The 22,060-nt window shown below is 44.7% G+C and overlaps 1 protein-coding gene across 1 annotated transcript in view; it reads left to right on the top strand.

Annotated features, from left to right (window-relative positions):
• The window catches only part of FOXO3 (forkhead box O3), a 186,375-nt gene extending 166,203 nt beyond the window's left edge, over positions 1-20,172 (top strand). The window contains 1 exon segment of the mRNA XM_030199185.1: positions 19,097-20,172. The gene's annotated coding sequence lies outside the window, so the exon portion shown is untranslated.
• The last annotated feature ends 1,888 nt before the right edge of the window (positions 20,173-22,060 follow it).

The raw sequence follows: 22,060 nt of genomic DNA on the forward strand, positions 1-22,060 counted from the left end.
TATGCAGACGATGCCACAATATACATTCCTTACAAAACCAAACTGAAAGAAATCACCAACGAAATCAAGCTCAGCCTGAACATCATGGATTCATGGGCAAATGCATTTCAACTAAAACTCAATAAAGAAAAAATCTCATTGTCTCATCCTCTCATCCCAACACAGTGCGGACATCCCCACAAGTATCAACACCCCAGATCACACCCTTCCTATCTCAGACAGCTTGAAAATCCTCGGCGTTACAATGGACTGTAACTTAACACTAGAGAGCCAAGTGGCATCCACAACAAAGAAAATGTTCCACTCAATGTGGAAACTCAAATGCGTGAAGCAATTCTTCCCGAGGGAAACATTTCACAACCTGATACAATCAATGGTACTAAGCCACTTAGATTACTGCAATGGAATTTATGCGGGATGTAAAGAACAAACCTTAAAGAAACTTCAGACAGCTCAAAACAGGGCAGCTAGGTTTATATTTGGTAAAACACGATTTGAAAGTGCAAAACCCCTCTGTGAAAAACTACACTGGCTCTCAATCAAAGAACGCATTACCTTCAAAATCTGCACCCTGGTTCACAAAATCATCTACGGAGAAGCCCCGAGTTACATGACAGACTTGATCGACTTACCAATTAGAAATACATCTGAATCAACACGATATTATCTAAATCTGCACTACCCAAGCTGCAAAGGACTTACATACAAAACAACTTACGCATCTAGTTTTTCCTACATAAGCACACAACTGTGGAACGCATTACCCAAAAGCCTTGAAAATGACGTACGACCACCTAAACTTCCGGAAATCACTAAAAACCAACCCGTTTAAAAAGGCATACCCTACCGATCCAACTTAAATGCCTAATCTCTGCAACACAACCAAACTAAAGCACATAATGGACATAACACAACTCTTCCTTTCTCCGATTCCCTAATGTGGCTGTGCCACATGAATTTGATCTTACCACAACATCACCCTGTATTTGTTCACACCGGAGCCTGAAAAGGCCTCTCCGGTACTATGTAAGCCACATTGAGCCTACAAACAGGTGGGAAAATGTGGGATACAAATGTAACAAATAAAATAAATAAATAAATTCATATGTAACTATTCCTTCAGGCACATACATGCCCACATGCAATTATAAGGAAGGAGGAGGTTTGCTGGCCAATCTGGTGTCTCTTTTCCTTCATAGCCTCCCTCTGATCCTTTTCTATTGGCCCAGATGAGTTCCTCTCCTTCCTCGCGCCCTATGGCTGTTCTTCCTTTCTTGCTAGACCCCTGCTGACGTCAGACGCCAGCTCTGCTTCTACCTCAGTAGGTGTTTGTTTTGCCCTGTTACTTGCTTTCTATCTGCTTGATTCCTCGTTGCTGAATTCTGCCTGGTTCTCTGACTACTCTTTGTGCCTGCTGCCTGCCTGTTGACCCAGCATGTACTCTGAGTACTGCGAACTCTTAGCTCATGCTTGAGACGCGTCGCGGTTTCCCAGGCAACACGGTGATGTCACCGGAAGGCTTCAGACATTACAAACCAAGCTTCAACTTCTTGGCAGTCAGCTTCAGAACATTGGAGGTGCAAATTATTATAGTAGAAGTTAGGTGCCTTATGGCTTCCGTAAACTAGGTGTGGCTGGTTCTAAATTTACACTGGCTGTGTGGGTATATGAGCACCTTGCAACTGTGGCTTTGCTCTGCTCAAGGTACAACTCTACATATAAGAGTGAGTGCTCCTGTCAGCAAGTGTACCTGTACCGGGGCTTAGCCAGCAGCCCATTTATGGGGGGTGGGCCCAGGGTGGACTGAAGGGGGCCACCTGTTCCTCTCTACTCTCCCCCCCTGCCTCCCTTGTTGGTGGGGATGCCCATCTCTGCCAGCCGTTCAGGGTACTACAGTTTGAGGGGGACCCCAAACCAAGCAAAATTGGGGAACTGGGGGCCTGGGGAGGGAGGACAGCTCTTGGGGGGGGACGGTGGGTCCTCGGAGCCATGGGAGGCCAGGGGGTGGCTCTGAGTTCTATTCCCAGCCCGGCGGCCACCAGCCCGGGAGGCCTTCAGCAGGATGGGCTGGGAGTGGGGGGGCCTTCGGGGGGCCTGGGCTACTCAGCCACACCTGCACACTGGTTTGGCTGGGCGGCAGGGGGGCGCTTGCAGCTGCTGCCTGGATGGGCTGGGCTGGTGGGGACTGGGTGATGGACTCTGGGTACCCAGGCCTGGGAGTGACTTTTGGTGCTGGAGGGCATGGTCTGAGTGGTGTTTGGTTTAAAGGGTTAGCTGAATACGGATACACATGCACAGATTTTTGTAAGTAGTTAAATAGAGCTTGTTTGGTTTGTTGGCCAGCCCTGTTCACAGTGGTTTTTATTGCTGCTCTGGGGAGAGGAGGGTGGTCCCACCACCTGGCACTTGTCTTCCCCATGCGGGGGCGCTGAGTGCCACGGTGGGGGGGGGGGGGACGAAGGATGCCTTCAGGAGGGCTGAACCATGGGTCTGGGTGCACCCAGTGGAGAGGCGTTGCATGGGTAAGGATTTGTTGCTGTGATGTTGTGGGGAGGTCCAAGTGGCTGCTGCAGTTTTGGCTAAGCCACTGACTTGTATGCACATTTACAGCCACACGATGTTATAACAACCAACTGAGCACATAAAGGGAATCCGTTTATAAAGTGGACACCAACATTCAGATGCTAAATACGCATAAATACCAAAAATCCATCTACGCATTATTCTTTAATTACATGAGCAAGTGCAAAGTGATGCATGTGGGAAAGAGAAACCCGAATTATAGCTACGGAATGCAAGGTTCCACGTTAGGAGTCACCGACCAAGAAAGGGATCTAGGTGTCGTCGTTGATGATAGGTTGAAACCTTCTGCTCAGTGTGCTGCTGCAGCTAAGAAAGCAAATAGAATGTTAGGTATTATTAGGAAAGGAATGGAAAACAAAAATGAGGACGTTATAATGCCTTTGTGTTGCTCCATGGTGCGACCGCACCTCGAATACTGTGTTCAATTCTGGTCGCCACATCTCAAAAAAGATATAGTAGAATTAGAAAAGGTACAGAGAAGGGCAACGAAAGTGATAAAGGGGATGGGACGACTTCCCTATGAGGAAAGGCTAATACGGCTAGGGCTCTTCAGCTTGGAGAAAAGGTGGCTGAGGGGGAGATATGATAGAGGTCTATAAAATAATGAGTGGAGTTGAACGGGTAGATGTGAAGCATCTGTTCAGGCTTTCCAAAAATACTAGGACTAGTGGGCATGTGATGAAGCTACAATGTAGTAAATTTAAAACGAATCGGAGAAAATGTTTCTTCACTCAACGTATAATTAAAATCTGGAATTCGTTGTCAGAGAATGTGGTAAAGGCGGTTAGCTTAGCGGAGTTTTTAAAAGGTTTGGATGGCTTCCTAAAAGAAAAGTCCATAGATCATTAGTAAATGGACTTGGGGAAAATCCACTATTTCTGGGATAAGCAGTATAAAACGTTTTGTACTTTTTTGGGATCTTGCCGGGTATTTCTGACCTGGATTGGCCACTATTGGAAACAGGATGCTGGGCTCAATGGACCTTTGGTCTTTCCCAGTATGGCAATACTTATGTACTTATGTCCATACCTTTTCATAACGTGAAGCCTGCAGGTGGGTGGGGTGGGTCAGGGGCTCAGGCGCATTTAACATAACTACTATGTTGCCCAGGTATCTCTACAATCTGGGCACAAGCTTTTACAGCAGCTCTATGAAATGGCATAACCACACACACACACACACACACACATATTTATTTGTTGTTTATTTATTTATTAGTATTTATTTACCGCCTTTTTGAAAGAATTCACTCAAGGCAGTGTACAGTAAGAATAAATCAAACATAAGCAATAGACAATTACAGCAGTGGTACGACATAGTATATTACAACGTCAACACAATATATAATAGAACATTTTAATAGGCAGCGTAGGGTATAAGCAAAGAAGGAACATATAGATAGGCAAGAGAGTAAGAGGAGTTTGAAAATAAGGTGACTGATTTAAAGGAAGTTGCACACGAGGTCATATATACCTAGTAATGCTAATATTCTGTTTAAAAAAAATTAGGCACCTACTTTCCTTGACAAAATAGGGAACCCTTTATGTGTCCCCAAATCCTGTATAACATTATTAGCAGCTGAGTCTGTCTGACAGACGAAGTACTAGCAGAAATGCAAGTAATTATCAGGCTGGCTTCATCTGGCAGGATGCTTAGGACACCTCGCAGGCTGGAATTTCAGACAACGGCCATTCAAACATAGTAACATACATAGTAGATGACAGCAGAAAAAGACCTGCACGGTCCATCCAGTCTGCCCAAGAAGATAAATTCATATGTGCTACTTTTTTTATTTGTACTGTCCTCTTCAGTGCACAGACCGTATAAGTCTGGCCAGCCCTATCCCCGCCTCCCAACCACCAGCTTCTGGCACAGACCGTATAAGTCTGCCCAGCACTAGCTCCAAACGTTGACCACTATAGATTATTACAGTGGTTCCCGAACCTGGTCCTGGAGGCACCTCAGCCAGTCAGGTTTTCAAGATATCCACAATGAATATTCATGAGAGAGATTTGCATGCAGTGGAGCCAGTGAATGTAGATCTCTCTCATGAATATTCATTGTGGATATCTTGAAAACCTGACTGGCTGAGGTGCCTCCAGGACCAGGCTTGGGAACCAGTGGATTATTACAAAACTCTCTGATTAGATATGGAAAGGAACATATGCTGGGTGTTAATGTACTTTCACTCTTCAGTTTATTTGATTTTTGCAATTGGGTTTTTTTCTACCCGTTACTTTTAACAATGTTTTTTAAAATTCATCTTATTTTGTAACTGTTCAGGTTTTTTTCTTTAATATATTCATTCTTCTTTGCTTATATACCTTATTGTGTAATGTTTCTATTTGTAATTTACAGAGAGCTTTGGTTTAATTGCATCTTGCAGTGGTGTAGCTACGTGGGGCCAGGGGGGCCTGGGCCCCCGTAGATTTGGCCCTGGACTCCCCTGCCAACGACCCTCTCTACCCCCCCCCTCCTGCCGTCGCCTGCCTTTGCTGGCGGGGGACCCCAACCCCCGCCAGCTGAGGTCCTCTTCTTCCCGCAAAAGGCTTCCTTCTGTTACATGCAGGACATCAGCTGATCTGCAAGGCTTCATTCTGTGAGTCTGACGTCCTGCACGTACAAAGTGCAGGACGTCAGAAACAGAAGGAAGCCTTTTGCGGGAAGAAGAGGACTTTGGCTGGCGGGGTTGGGGTCCCCCGCCAGCAAAGGTAGGCGATGGCGGGTTGGCGGCGGGAGGGGGGTCGAGAGGGTCGTCGGCAGGGGGGGGAAGTTGGTGGTGGCGGTGGCAATGGCGGGGGGGTAAAATGTGCTCCCTCACCTCGGGCTCTGGACCCCCCTCCCGCCGAAGTCTGGCTATGCCCCTAGTTTGATTTAAAAATAAATAGGGGGATATTTTAAACTCATCTGCCCAAGATGGTGGGGTATAAATTGGGAAGATGACAGAAAATGTCCTGGATAGGGACAGCTACTTTAGAAGACATCACACACTATGGTTGGCAGATGGAAAAAAATAATTGGGCAGATTTGATCAAATCAATTCTTGTATATCGCTAATATCCCTTTTCCAGGGTTCCGTGCGGTTTACATTCTGCGTGAGACAAAAGCCGATAATGTTAGTGTGAGGTATGAGAACAATTAGAGATCATTGGTGTGATGCATGATAGGTCTGTGAATCTTTTTTCTGCCGTCATCTACTATTTTACTGTTTATCCATACAGGCAAGAAACCTTTCAACAGAGCTTATAACAAAACTCCTGTAGACTTTTGTATGGCATTTTCTCATTGACCTTTCTTGCTATTACAAAATGCAAAAGTGTTAGTGGTTTGGTGGGTACTATGCTGTGGCTTGTGATGCCATACCTCATTCAACAAGGAGCTGAATTGCTCATAAATGCAGCGGTGTGTTTTACAGCATATGGCAAACATGAACTCTTTCACTGGGTAGCCTCCCAACCTTTGCATTCAAAAATTAAATCCTAGCAAAAGCTGGTCTCAGCCATTCCCATAGGCTTCCGGCCAAACCACAAACAAACTGGAAAACCTTAATGCAAGACTTAAAGCAAGTTAGTACAGGAGTTGAGGAAATTTGCAAAACAAAAAAAAAGAAAAAGACCAGCAAAATGTTTTACAGGAAAAAAAAAAAAAGCTGACAAATAGAGCATCACTATTTGTAAAATCCCAGTGCGACTCTGCTTACAGTGAGACAACATTATTCCTCGGAAACAAAAACACCTCCTCTATGTGAAGGCTTTTCATCAAATTACTATCTGAAAAACATCGGTGAACTTTAGAAAAGTTTTCTAAGGCATGATTAATGATTGTGCCTTGTTGTAGGCGTGGCTGTCAGGCATTTGAAAGACATTTGGACCCCAGTTATAAATCACTTTCCTTCATTCTATACCTATGGAAAACGTGCTTCTTGAATACGTTCCATAGGGACTTCTGATAAACGCAGCACACATGAAAGAAGAGCAGTCGTAACTCGAACCAGAAAGGTCGCCTAACATCAATGGGAAACACATCTATGTATCCCCAAAATTGCAGCAGCCACTTGGCTTTCCTTACAACATCAACAAATTTTTACCTGGATTCGGGGTCCAAACTCCCAAAGGCAGTTTCTGTCGGTCCCTTGGTCACTGTGGTGCTCGGTGCCTCCACCTGGGGAAGATAAGTGGTGGTGGGTTTTCAGTGAGCAACAAAGTGAATGATGCATAGTAACATAGTAGATGACGGCAGAAAAAGACCTGCACGGTCCATCCAGTCTGCCCAACAAGACAACTCATATGTGCTACTTTTTGTGTATACCCTACTTTGAATTGTACCTGTGCTCTTCAGGGCACAGACCGTATAAGTCTGCCCAGCACTATCCCCGCCTCCCACCACCGGCTCTGGCACAAGACCGTAAAAGTCTGCCCAGCACTATCCTCGCCTCCTAACCACCAGCCCCGCCTCCCGATCTCGACTAAGCTCCTGAGGATCCATTCCTTCTGCACAGGATTCCTTTATGCTTATCCCATGCATGTTTGAATTCCGTTACCGTTTTCATTTCCATCACCTCCCGTGGGAGGGCGTTCCAAGCATTCCATTTTTCTTGAGTCTGCCATATTTCATATGTCAGGGAAGAATTTTTGATAACTTAAGTGCATTCACTCTGCAGCTCCTCAGTACCTCTCCATTCTCATCTCGCCCTACATTCCTCCCCGGGAACTCTTATCTGCACCCTTCTCCTCCACTGTTAACTCCAGACTCCGTTCCTTTTATCTTGCTGCACCATATGCCTGGAATAGACTTCCTGAGCTGGTACATCAAGCTCCATCTCTGGCCGTCTTCAAATCTAAGCTAAAAGCCCACCTTTTTGATGCTGCTTTTAACTCCTAACCCTTATTCATTTGTTCAGAACCCTTATTTTATCATCTTCACTTTAATATTCCCTTATCTCTTGTTTGTCCTGTTTGTCCTAATTAGATTGTAAACTCTATCGTGCAGGGACTGTCTCTTCATGTTCAAGTGTACAGCGCTGCATACGTCTAGTAGCGCTTTAGAAATAAGTAGTAGTAGTCCTTGGGATTCCGGAATCTTGCTATTATTTGGGTTCCGGAATCTTGCTACTCTTTGGGATTCCGGAATCTTGCTACTCTTTGGAATTCTGCACAGAATCTTGCTACCCTTTGTCCTTATCCCTTATTTGTCTTGTTTGTCTGTCCTAATTAGATTGTAAGCTCTGTCGAGCAGGGACTGTCTCTTCATGTTCAAGTGTACAGCGCTGCTTACGTCTAGTAGCGCTTTAGAAATGATAAGTAGTAGTCTTTGGGATTCCAGAATCGTTCTACTCTTTGGGATTCTGCACACAGTTCAAACTCCTCTTATTGACCTACAAGTGCATTCACTCTGCAGCTCCTCAGTACCTCTCCACTCTCATCTCCCCCTACATTCCTCCCCGGGAACTCCGTTCACTGGGTAAATCTCTCTTATCTGCACCCTTCTCCACCGCTAACTCCAGACTCCGTTCCTTTTATCTTGCTGCACCATATGCCTGGAATAGTCTTCCTGAGCCGGTACGTCAAGCTCCATCTCTGGCCGTCTTCAAATCTCAGCTAAAAGCCCACCTTTTTGATGCAGCTTTTAACTCCTAACCCTTATTCACTTGTTCAGAACCCTTATTTTATCATCCTCACTTTAATATTCCCTTATCTCTTGTTTGTCCTGTTTGTCTGTCCTAATTAGATTGTAAGCTCTGACGAGCAGGGACTGTCTCTTCATCTTCAAGTGTACAGCGCTGCATACGTCTAATAGCGCTACAGAAATGATAAGTAGTAGTAGTAGTCTTTGGGATTCCGGAATCCTGCTATTATTTGGGTTCCGGAATCTTGCTACTCTTTGTCCTTATCTCTTGTTCGTCCTGTTTGTCTGTCCTAATTAGATTGTAAGCTCTGTCGAGCAGGGACTGTCTCTTCGTGTTCAAGTGTACAGTGCTGTGTACGTTTAGTAGCACTATAGAAATGATAAGTAGTAGTAGTCTTTGGGATTCCGGAATCTCTTTGTTCTTATCTCTTGTTTGTCCTGTTTGTCTTGATTAGATTGTAAGCTCTGTGGAGCAGGGACTGTCTCTTCACGTTCAAGTGTACAGTGCTGTGTACGTTTAGTAGCGCTATAGAAATGATAAGTAGTAGTAGTAGTAGGTGAAATTATCCTCTTCTCTCCCCAGGAACAATAATAAAATAAAAAATGCTGTGAACAGGGCTGGCTAATAAATTAAACAAGCTTTATTTAACTGTTTACACAAATCTGTGCATATGTATCCGTGTTCAGTTCATATACACAGTCTCCTTAGAGTTTTTACTCTTAACTGCTTTAAACAAGCACAAACAAACCATATATATGGACAGTAACCTCTGGCTTCAACACTTATTCTTAGGCTCAGGTATTCAGAGTTCATGACCCAGTCCTTCACACACTGCTTAGTCCCTATCAGTTTGGCTTGCCCATGTAGCAGCTGTAAGCTCTTCCTTGCTGCCTAGTCAAATTAGTGTGTGGATGTGGCTGAGTGGCCCAAGTTCCTTCCCTGCAGGTCTACCCTCTCCCAGTCCCCTCAGATCTCACTCCTTCTGAAGGCTTCTTGGGCTGGTGGCTGCTGGGCTGGGAACAGGACCCGGTACTGCTTCCTGGAACCTCCCAGGGCTCAGAGGACCCACTGTCCTCCCAAGAGCTGTCCTTCCTCTCTGGTGCCGATTGCACCCCCGGAGGCCTTCTCCCTTCCTGGGCCCCTAGTTCCGATTGAACCCTGGAGGCCTTCTTCCTCACTGGTTCTCCCTTCAAGAGGAGCCTCTGAGGGTTTCTCCATGCGAGGGTTCAGGATTTCCAGCCCTTAACAGGCTCTGCAACCACCAGTTCCAGGGTTCCCCACTAGAGGACTACCTCTGCTCTTCTTGGCCCTAAGCAGTGATAGTGCCGCCACAGGCTATTTTCTTCTGCCCTGAGCTGTGCCTGCCCCCAAGGGCTGCTGCTACTTTTTCTGCCCTGAGCTGCTCCGAAAGGCTTCCTGACCTTGAGCCCAGCTCCCAAGGGCTTCCACTCTCTATGTCTTCAGGGAAGCCTCTAAAGATGCTTTCAGTGCTGGGATTCAGATTTGCCAGCCTTTATCAAGGCTCTGTAATCACCAGTTTCAGGGCTTCCCTACTAGAGAGCAATCTCCATGTCCAGCCAGAACCATGCAGATAACATAGTAACATAGTAGATGACGGTAGAAAAAGACATGCATGGTCCATCCAGTCTGCCCAACAAGACAAACTCATATGTGTATACCTTACCTTGATTTGTACCTGCCTTATTCATGGCACAGACCGTACAAGTCTGCCCAGCAGTATTTCCTGCCTCCCAACCACCAGTCCCGCCTCCCATCACCGGCTCTGGCACAGATCGTATAAGTCTGCCCTCCACTATCCTCATTTCCCAACCACCAACCCCTCTTCCCCCCACCTGCTCTGCCACCCAATTTCGGCTGAGCTTCTGAGGATCCATTCCTTCTGCACAGGATTCCTTTATGCATATCCCACGCATGTTTGAATTCTGTTACCGTTTTCATCTCCACCACCTCCCGCGGGAGGGCATTCCAAGCATCCACCACCCTCTCCGTGAAAAAATACTTCCTGACATCTTTCCTGAGTCTGCCCCCCTTCAATCTCATTTCATGTCCTCTCGTTGGTTCCACGCGAGTCAATCTGTTTACCAAATTTTTTTCCTCAGGCTCCCTTCTCTAGTCGTGCCATCAGTCACCCTGCCTCCTAAACTTCTGGGGAGTAGATTTTCATTTTCCTCAGTTTGATTCATCTCTCTCCATACAGTGTGTAGGCATAATCGGTCCCACAAGTTTTATTTTCATCGAGTGAAAAAATATTTCCTCCTATTTGTTTTAAAAGTATTTCCATGTAACTTCCTCGAGTGTCTCCTAGTCTTTGTACTTTTGGAACGAGTGAAAAATTGATTTACTTCTACTCATTCTACACCACTCAGGATTTTGTAGTCCTCCATCATATCTCCCCTCATCCATCTCTTTCCAAGCTGAAGAGCCCTAACCTCTTTAGCCTTTCCTTATATGAGAGGAGTTCCATCTCCTTTATCATTTTGATCGCTCTTCTTTTAACCTTTTCTAATTCCGCTAGAAGCTGGTAAGCTGAACTGCTTAATAGTTACTTCTGTTCTGTGTTCATGGATGAAAAGCCGGGCGCAGGACCGCAGAAAACAAATACTAATGGGGATGGATGTATGGTAGACCAGAACCGATTCTCAGAAGACTGTGTTCGTGAGGAGCTAGCTAAACTAAAAGTAGACAAAGCGATGTGGCCCAATGGGGATACATCTGAGGGTACTCAAGGAACTCTGAGAAGTTCTGGTGGCTCTGCTGTCTGAGCTGTTCAATGCTTCCTTAAGTCTGGAGTAGTCCTGAAGGACTGGAGAAGAGCAGATGTGGTCCCTCTGCAGAGGAATGGAAGTAAGGAGGAGGTTGGGAATTGGACCTGTCAGTCTGACCTCCATGGTGACTAAAATAATGGAATCGCTTCTAAAGCAAGGATTGTGAGGTTTCTCGAATCAAATGGACTGCAGGACCCGAGGCAGCATGATTTCACTAGAGGCAGATCATGTCTGACAAATCTGATTGATTTCTTTAACTGGGTGATCAAACAGTTGGGTGTGGGAGGGGTGCAGAATGTGGTGTACTTGGATTTTAGCCAAGCTTTTGACATGGTTCCACACAGGTGACTGATAAATAAACTGAGTGCCCTCAGTATGGGACCTAAAAGTGACTGACTGGATTAAAAACTGGTTGAGTGGAAGGAGACCAAGGGTAGTGGTAAATGGAGCTTACTCCAAAAAAAGAGATGTTATCAGTGGTGTGCCGTAGGGATCAGCCTCGGGCTGGCTCTCTTTAACATCTTTGTAAGTGATTTTGCAGAAGGACTGTCTGGTAAGGTTTGTCTCTTTGTGGATGATACCAAACTCTGTAATAGGGTGGACACCCCGGAGAGTGTGGTAGCATGTGGAGAGATCTGGTGAAGTTTAAAGAATGGTCCAGCAATTGGAAACTCAGATTAAATGTTAAAAAATGGATGTTAATGCACTTGGGTTACAAAAGTCCAAGGGAACGGTACAGTATAGGAGGTGACGTGCTTCTGTGTACGAAGAAGAACAGGACTTGGGGGTGATTGTGTCTGATGATCTGAAGGTGGCCAAACAGGTAGAAAAGGTGATGGTCAAAACCAGAAGGATGCTCAGGTGCATAAGGAGAGGGATGACCGGATGGAAAAAAAGAGCGATAATGCCCTTGTATAAGTCTCTGGTGAGGCCCCATTACAGAAATATATAAACAAGATGGAGTCAGTCCAGAAGGCAGCTACAAAATTGGTAAGTGGTCTCTGTCATAAAACATATAAGGACGGGTTTATGAATCTCAACATGTACACGCTGGAAGAGAGGCGGGAGAGTCGGGGATATGATAGAGTCGTTTAAATACCTCAGTGGCATTAGTATACAGGCGGTGAGCCTTTTTCAAATGAAGGAAAACTCTGGAATGAGAGGGCAAAGGATGAAGTTAAGAGGAAATACACTTAGGAGGAATCTGTGAAAATACTCTTTCAAGGAAAGAGTGGTGGATGTGTGGAATGGCCTCCCGGCGGAGGTCGTTGAGACAAGAACTGTGTCCGAATTTAAGAAAGCTTGGGACAGGCACTTAGGATCTGTTAGGGGTTACTGAGGATGGGCAGACTGGATGGGCCATTTTGGCCTTTATCTGCCATCACGTTTATATGTTTTTGTGTTATTTATTTTTTTATTATTTTAGATTTTGCTCACACCTTTTTCAGTAGTAGCTCAAAGTGAGTTACATTCAGGTTCATGGGGTATTTCTCTGTCCCAGGAGGGCTCACAATCTGTTTTTGTACCTGAGGTAATGGAGGGTTAGGTGACTTGGCCAAGATAACAAGGAGCAGCAGTGGGATTTGAACCAACCACCTCTGGATGTCAAAGACTGGTGTTCTAACCACTAGGCTACTCCTGCACTTCATCCATGTTTCTATCCATACACACAACTCCATCCATCCACCTCCCCTCCCCTCCAGCCCTGAGTCATGGTGCCCTCCCTGAACCTATCTTAACACAGCCTGGTGGTCTAGTGGCCTCTTCAGGGCAGGGAAAAAAAACTCCCCTTTCCTGCCCACTGCCACTGACCTGCTCACTCCAGCCAGTTCTTCAAAATGGCTGCCAAGACTTCAATCGGTGGCCTCGCAACACTTCTGTGGAAGTCTTAGCATCCATTTTGAAGAAGCAGCAGCAACGAGCAGGTCGGCAGTTCTTTCCTGCCTCGAACAGGCCACTAAATCACCGGGGCGCATTAACATAGGTTTGGGGAGGGCTCCCTGAGGCTCGGAGGGGGAGGAAAGCCAACCAAGCCCAGCCCAGAATCTCGGACGAACAGGCAGGCTTGATAAAACCAGACCCCCGACAGTCCTTTGAAAAGAAGGACATGTATGAAAACACTAATCACATGCCAAGCACTGACCTGGTGATGTCAACTGTTAAGGCTCAAAATGTCCACTTTTGACAATGCATTAAGATGCAAGCATCATCAGAGGTGAACATTTGAGGCCTTTGATAATGGTGTCACCAGGGCAGCCCAAGGTAGAGTCACTCCATGCTGTGGAAGGAGCAGTCAGGCTTTGGATTGATGAAGCTAGGGAAAGACGATAAAGACAGCAGCTCTCATCGAGCAGATTGGAAGGGGGGATACTGGGTTTGACTAGGTTGGGCTGGGAGCTGAGGTCTGAGAGTACTGGGATCAGGGAGGGGGAGGGATCTAACCCTTGTCATTCCTCAGACCTGCACTAGGGGGCCTCGCTTAGGGGACAAGCACCTATACCAACCATACAGCTTGTTTAAATGTGTTCCAGAGATGCACTAGATATAAGTATCATATCATATATCTGCATAATTGTGCATTCCACCCATGAGTATGTCTGCCTGCAAATTGTATGCTATTTGTAGAACTGACAGTAATAGTGGATTCCATTCCAATATAAGTTCATCTATTTTGGTTTTAGATTTTATTACATACTATGTTTAAGCTGAGATTGTATTTAGGCTATGTGAAAAGTATATACTCTTCTGTTTGTTTTAGCACACCCTAAGAACATTCAAGAATTTCTGTTAATGGTAATCAGAATTATAAAATTGGCATATTACAAGTTCTATATGATTTTTTTTGTATGTTTTTACAAATATGCAGTTTTCAAAAATGATCTGGTAAATCATCAACTATTGCTGTGTCAAAAGTCCTCTGCTGGGATCTCAGGAGTTGTTCACAAATGGTTAACTTCTTTTCTGTCAAAACGCACCTTTCATGTTTCTCTTCCAACCTCTACTTCTACTCCTTGTCCTCTTCCCTGTGGCGTCCCACAGGGTTCAGTTCTGTCACTGCTCCTCTTCAACATTTTCCTTAGCCCACTGGCTTCTTTAATCCAAGAGACCACAATCAAATTCTGTTTTTATGCTGGTGATATCCTCCTTCTTTCTATTCAATACCCTTATAATCCTGATTTGTCTTAACTACAAGACTATCTGACCTCTGTTGACATCTGGTTGACAAACAATCATCTGGTCTTCAGTCTAACGAAAACCTCTGCTATCTGGATCACAGGCCGCCCTTTTAGCCCCTCTGCAACACCTTTGTTGCATGGGGTCCTGATAGCTCTGGTCAGCTTCATGAAATATCTAAGAAGCATAATTCTAGACTCCCATTTGGCACTCAGCCCCTACATCTCCCCAGGTACAAATAAGTACCTGTATATACTATGTAAACTGCTTTGAATGTAGTTGCAAAAACCACAGAAAGGCGGTATATCAAGTCCCATTTCCCGTTCCCTTCCTCCTTTCTGCAGTTAAGTCTTGGTATTTTTCTGTTTGTTACATACGTTCCATCCATAATTATCTAGAAGACGATGCTTGTGCTGCATTACTCTTTTCATTGGTGACCTCTAAAATGGACTACTGTAATGTACTCTATGCGGTCCTCCTGCGTCCTTTCTTAAGAAACTTCTTCAAGCTGTTCAAAATAGATCTATTCAATTGCTCTCACATAAGAATAGCCATACTGGGTCAGACCAAAGGTCCATCTAGCCCAGTATCCTGCTTACAACAGTGGTCAACCCAGATCACAAGCACCTGGCAGAAACCCAATTAGTAGCAACATTCCACGCAACCAATCCCGGGGCAAGCACTGGCTTCTCCTTTGTCCTTCTCAGTAACAGACTATGGACTTTTCCTCTAGGAATTTGTCCACACCTTTTTTAAATCCAGATATGCTAACTGCTGTATCAAGTTCCAGAACTTATCTATTCTTTGAGTGAAAAAATATTTCCTCCTATTTGTTTTAAAAGTATTTCCATGTAACTTCCTTGAGTGTCCCCTAGTCTTTGTACTTTTGGGATGAGTAAAATATGTACTAGTACTCATTCTACACCACTCAGGATTTTGTAGAGCTCCATCATATCTCCCTTCATCCGTCTCTGTTCCAAGCTGAAGAGCCCTAACCTCTTTAGCCTTTCCTCATACGAGAGGAGTTCCATCCCCTTTATCATTTTGTTCTCTCTTCTTTGAACCTTTTCTAATTCCGCTGTATCTTTTTTGAGATACGGCGACCAGAACTGAACGCAATATTTGAGGTGTGGTCGCATCATGGAGCAATATAATAAAGGCATTATAGTAATTTCGGTCTTATTCACCATCCCTTTCCTAATAATTCCTAGCACCCTGTCTGCTTTTTTGGCCGCTGCACACTAATCAGATGATTTCAGGGTATTATCTACAACTAGATTTTTTTTTTTGCATGCTGATCCACAAGGTGGACCCTAGCATCAGGTAACTATGATTCAGATTATTCTTTTCAATGTGCATCACCTTGCATTTGTCCACATTAAATTTCATCTGCCATTTAGTTGCTCAGTCTTCCAGTTTCTTAAGGTCTTCCTGCAATATTCACAGTCCGCATGCATTTTAACAAACTTGAATAGTTTTGTATCATCTGCAAATTTAATCACCTCACTCCTTGTTCCGATTTCCATATCATTTATAAATATGTTGAATAGTACCGGTCCCAATACAGATCCCCGTGGCACTCCACCGTTCACCCTCCTCCATTGAAAGAAATGACCATTTAACCTTACTCTCTATTTTCTGTCCATTAACCAATTCCTAATCCACATCAGAACCTTGCCTCCTATCCCATGACTCTTTAATTTTCTCAGGAGTCTCTCATGAGGAACTTTATCAAGAGCTTTCTGAAAATCTAGATAAACTATATCAATCGGCTCACCTTTATTCACATGTTTATTCACACCTTAAAGAAATTAAGCAAATTAGTGAGGCAAGACTTCCCTTGGCTGAATCCATGCTGACTGTGTCCCATTAAACCATGTTTGTCTCGAGTGTTCTGTAATTTTATTCTTTATAATAGTTTCCACTATTTTGCCTGGCACTGATGTCAGCTCTAGGGGTGATCTGGGGCTGTAATTTCCTGGATCACTCCTAGAACCCTTTTTAAAAATCAGCATCACATTGGCCACTATCCAATTTTCTGGTAATATGGACGATTTGATCAGCAATTTGTCGCTTGAGTTCTTTGAGTATGCCATCCAGTCCAGGTGATTTACCACTCTTATTTGTCAGTTTGGCTCAGTACATCTTCCAGGTCCACCAAGATTTCTTTTAGTTCTTCCGCATCATCACCCTTGAAAACCATTTCCGGTACAGGCAGATCTCTTACATCTTCCCAGGGGACCCAACACTGCCACGTTTTGCACTATGCCCTGTACACCACCAAGGACCAGATCCAAAATGACTCCCCCCAGTTGCTCCAAGAAGCAGTCGTTTATTAACATCTAGAAATTTTATCGCCCTGGCACTCTCTGATGTAACATTTATCTAGTTAATACCGGAGTAATTGAAATCACCCATGTGTTGCCCAATTTGCCTGCTTTCCTAATGTCTGTAAACATTTCTTCATCTGTCTGTTCGTTCTGCCCCCGGTGGACGGTAGTGCAGCCCTACAAAAATACTCCTTCCCTTCACACATGGAATTTCTATCCATAATGATTCCATGCTGCTATTTGTTTCATATGGAATGTTTCATTTTATTTGACTCAATTCCCGCGCACCCTCACCCCCCCCCCCCACCCCTCCAATTAGATCCTCTCAATCATTGCGAGGTGGTAGGAGCCAAAACAGTACCAGAATAAAAGCATGGGTGGGAGAGTCATGGGAAGGGCAATTCTGTACACAGGGCACTTACATTTACCTGCACTTGAATGCGTGAAAATGTACCAAATATTGACATACTATAAATATCGCAAGCTACACATATACGGGCATGCTCTTACGCCTGCTATTGGCATGGCATAAGTTGGGAACCAGTGGTAATTGAGTAGGGTTGCGGGGATGGCTCTTCCAACACAAACCAGGGAGTCGAAACCTTGTCATACACAGTCTTTATTGTCATAAAAACATTGAGGAGACTCGACATGGAGCTGTGTTTCGACGTAATTGCCTGCGTTAGGAGTCTGTAGATGTATATATGGAAAATAAAATAAACGCTGTGTGTTACAGTCTAAAAGCATAAATGGCAGTATCTAAGTATTGCAGTGCGTTCTCAGCTACTCAAACAAGAATGTCTTGCAAAAGCTTTGAGAAACGTTTGTGCACCGAAACATTGTTGAGTCTCCTAGATGTTCTTATGACAGTAAAGACTGCGTATGACGAGGCTTTCGACTCCCTGGTTTATGTTGGAGGAATCATCCCCGCACCCCTACTCACTTACCAGTGGTTCTTCACGTTCGTACTGTTTCCTGTGCCTCCACATTGGTGTTTTTTTGTCCACATGGCATAAGTGGGCACACATGTAGGTTTGTTGATGCCAACTTACAGTAGTGTTCTGTAATGCAGTTTGGGTGCCGAGATGCCATTATAGAATTAGCACACTGCATCTAGATACTAAATATTGCCCCATCCGCCTAATTCTATAAAAGTGACCAAAAATTGTGCATACAATTTAATTGAATAACCAGCTGAGCACCAATAATTGGCTTTTTAACAAGCAATTCTTTGCACTAATTAGATTTAATTAGAACATATGTGCATAAATTTAGGTTTGGGATCCATATGTAAATGTTATGCGCAAGTTAAAAAAAAAAGGGGGGCACAAAAATGGGAGGGTCGTGGGTGGAGTTCCTAGCATATAGAATAAGGGGGGATCCGTACCCAATTTAGACGCATACATTCACACCACTTTTCAGTTGGTGCAAATGGCCATGCCTAAAGTTAGGTGCAATCACCGGAAGTAAGCGCTATTCTGTAAACCAATGGCGCAGCTATGGGTGGGCTTGGGTAGGCATAGGCCCACCCAGCTGCAGCGCCACATTGCTCTCTTCCCCCCCGCTCCTACGCGGTGTCCCGGCATCTGCACTCTGGTCTCTGAACCCCTTCCCTCCCCGGTGTCTGTACAGGTGTCCTTGGCACCTGCAGTGATTCATTCTTGCTGTCCTGTGGGCTTCCATCTGCCATGTTCCACCAGACAGGAAACAGGCAATGACGTCAGTGAGGGCAGGACATGGCTGATGGAAGCCTGCGGGGCCGACGCAAACAGCAAGAATGAATCGCTGCAGGCACCAAGGACGCCTATACCGATATCATAGAGGGACGGAGTCCAGAGACGGGAGCGAAGATGCTGGGATGCCGCAGAGGACAGGGAGGAGATGTGGGGTAGGTGACAAAAGAAAACTTCTTATGTTCTTAAAAAATATCTCCGGGAAGATATTTGTTGTGTGTGGTTGGGGGGGAGGGGGCACGTGCGCTTGGAAGGGCCCATCCAAAATACCGAGTTTGGCTACGCCTCTGCTGTAAACCTTGCCTAGATTTAAGTGCGGCTTATAAAATAGCGCTTTTTTTCGGCACCATATATAAAATTCACCCAATGTGTATTGTTGTTGGGCACATTGCTCACTATAGATAAATTTGGCCAGTGTGAGTGTTGGCATCATGTACACTTGACTTCCCAAGCCTATCCTGGTAATCCTTCATGAATATGCATGAGATAAATGTGAGGAGTATTTGCCTTAAACTCGACACCAGATATACAGCAGGGTCACCAGGACACGTTTAGGAAGTTCTGCTATAGACAAGCTGCGCCCAGGGTTGCCAGCTGTTTCCATGTCTTCTGGACAGGCAAGTCCACATCTGGTTTTTACCCTGTCACCTTGTACTTCCTGCTTTTCTTAAAGAAATCGGAGCTGCAAGTCAGTGGGCGAAAACCAGGCCTGGCTTTTCTGATCCAGGTGGCATGGAAGTCAGTTGATGGTAAAAGCCAGCAGGGGCTACATTTAAAATCATTGGCAGTGTGCACCATGTGTCTGTCTTATGCTAGTGTTTACGGAAACAGAACTAACCTTTATTTCCCTCTTTCTGTCCCCAGGCCCACCAACTGATGGAAGAATGATGAAAGAATCCTTTTTGCCAAATCTGCTGTCTAGCGAGTGGGCAGTGCTCCAGTTTACAGACTCCAATCTTGTGTATGCGCCACGCATCACTCTCCCACATAAACAGAGACTGTTAATGGATCTCCCTTACCCGCTCCTCATCCTTTCACCTTCAGCAGCGGATCATCCTCCCAAACTAATCTAACGTCTTCAAAGTACAGTATGCCGAAATTCTCCAAGGCATCTGCTGTGTTACGGGAGCTGTTAATCCACTCTATCCTCACTTAAGAACTCCATGTTACCTTCCAAAGCAGCATTTTGTAGACATCCCATATTCCCTTTCAGTAATCTTGTTGTGGTTGCCATTTTGGCCTTTACTTTTTCTTTTCCTACAGTTCTGATCAGGGTTTTCGTCTCTTCTTCTTTTCTTGTGTGCTTCTCTTTTCATTCTTCTTCATGTTTTGTACACAGTTTAAAACAGACACTTCCAGGTAGGCTTGAAGTGTAAAATGTAGGCCAGAGGCACTGGTCACTACACCCAGCCTTTGAGAAAACAAGATTTTATGTCCCTAAGACTTAAATGTTTGCTGGGGGCTTGCCAGGTACTTGTGACCTGGATTGGCCACTGTTGGAAACAGGATGCTGGGTTTGATGGACCTTCGGTCTGTCCCAGTATGGCAATACTTACGTACTTATGTGTTTACCCTTAACTCTAATGGTACATATATTTTTTTGTGTGTGTGTGTTTGCGTTTTTTCCTAAAGCACCGATTCAAGGCTGATGATTGTACAGGCAGGGGATGTTCCATGCTAGAACGACCTTTCGCTAATACTATTGTCTCCCTTACCATCTGCCCTGCCACTCAGGTCATTCTGTCTTGCTTTAGCTTCTTGCAAGCACTTTACCCTTCGGGTGTAAGTAGGCAGCTATTTTCCAATGGGCAGGCAGAGATAACTTGAGCTGAGCTAGGTCTGCCACAATCATCGATGGAAGGTTTTCTTTTCACGTAATGTGTTAATTGTCCATTGGTGTATCGTGAGAACTAATCGTTCCTCCCATTTCTCTCTCCCCCCCCCCCCCCCAACACACCGCTTCCTCTTTCATTTGAAAAATATGTTGAGATTCTAATAAGATTTTAATCAAACCTAGTAATAAAATAATACTAGGGAGTGAATGAATGGCTGAGATGAAATTGATAGGAAATGTCTGTGAGGCACTACGGCCTTGAATTGCTGTGCTGGTAAGATGAGCAGTGTAAGCGGCATGCCTGAGCGAATGTTAGGAAAACGAACCCAAAACCATGTAGCAGTAGCTGGAATGCTTCCCCGTTGTGCGTTGAACACACATCTTCTGGGCTACTTTTTATTTGTTGTTATTTTAGAAGACAGATTAAGGAACTTTCTACCTTGGGTCTAGACTGGCTTGCTGGTGAGGAGGATGAGCGTAGGCCGATAGGTTGACTCAGCTTCACAATCCCAGATCATCTGCATCAAGAAAGTTCAGCGGGGCCCTTCTGCCCCCACTTGTTTTGGAGGGTGATTTGGCTGCTGGAACGCTCCTCTCTCCACAGTTTTGGAAGTCTGAGAAATTTCTGTTTAGCAGTTGTATTGTTTTTCTTTTTGGGGTGGGTGGGGGGGGGGGGGGAAGCAGACAGACACCAGTTCTGAACTCAAATATGCCAGTATATATGTACCTCTCCAAAGCGCTATCCCAAGAAGTGTGCTTTTTTTTCCTTTGCAAAAATGCATTATGCATATGAATATATAAATATATTTTATTATGTACAGAGATAGATCATTATGCATGGGTGTTAGGAAAACAGGCTAGCATTTCAACCTGAAAGGTGCATGCGTTCCCCCTGACACACATGCCATGCATTTGTAACGTGATTTCCCCTCCTCTTCACCGTAGCCACAACTTTCCCCCATCTTGATGTCCTTTTCCCTTGGGGTTATACTGGTGAAATAACAGTCCTCGTGTGCTGGAAGAAACCAGGAGGAGGAGGAGGATATGGTATTTAATCCTTCCTCTTGCTTGTGCGGTCCTCCTTTCTAGACAACCCTCACTCCCCAAATATGTGATCAGCGTGCACCTGTGGTTATGACCTATCGCATATTAAACTATTCCAGACAACCAGCCACCTTATCTGTGTCAGCTTTTTTTTTCTTTTTCAAACCTGTGTCCTCTTTTATACATCTTCACTTTTGGACAGTTCATACCCTGGGCCAATAAAAGGTGTATCAGCCTGCAAAAGAAATCCTGTTTGCAAAACTAAAGAGAAACAAATATGAGTTTTGGTTAGTGTTATTTGTCAGAAGGAGAATGCCAAGAAAATAATATCCTTAAAAGAATAATTCATATTTTCTTTGAGTGCTCCATTTGAAACGCTTCTCTGTGACATTTTGAGAGCAGCAAAATTATAATTTACTGAATAGTGACCTGAAATTACATAACGGAACATAAACAAAACTTGCCTTTTCTTCCATCTTCATAAGGTGTATGTTTTGCTCAAGCATTTTCAGACTGATGGTAACAACAAGTAATCTGGAAGAAAGTGTCGTATTTTAACTTTCTGAATGTTTCTGGTTGTAGATTATGACGACATGATCTGAGACCAGGCCAGTCACCCAACAGCAGTATGCTGTCATGTAAGAAACCCAGGGTTGATCCTGATTCTAGCTCCAATGCTTTAGGCCAGCCAAAACTCAGGGTGCTGCAAAGGCAGCATTCACAGTCCTGGAAGGTGTTGAAGGTTAGGAAGCCATGTAGCAATCTTACATTCTTGATGATTTCAGGGTGCCCTTCTGCCAGGTACAGGAGGGGACTGCAATCTGTATTTCTCAGGTAGAGGACAACTGCTGCGGTTGATAAGCCAGATTAAAGAAGGTTACATCTTTTGAAAATGGAAGGGCCCAAGCAAAGTCTAGATCAGTAGTTTCAAAACCTAGTCCTGGAGGCAC

This window comes from Microcaecilia unicolor, chromosome 3 (assembly GCF_901765095.1).
Source record: "Microcaecilia unicolor chromosome 3, aMicUni1.1, whole genome shotgun sequence".
Lineage (NCBI taxonomy): Eukaryota > Metazoa > Chordata > Amphibia > Gymnophiona > Siphonopidae > Microcaecilia > Microcaecilia unicolor.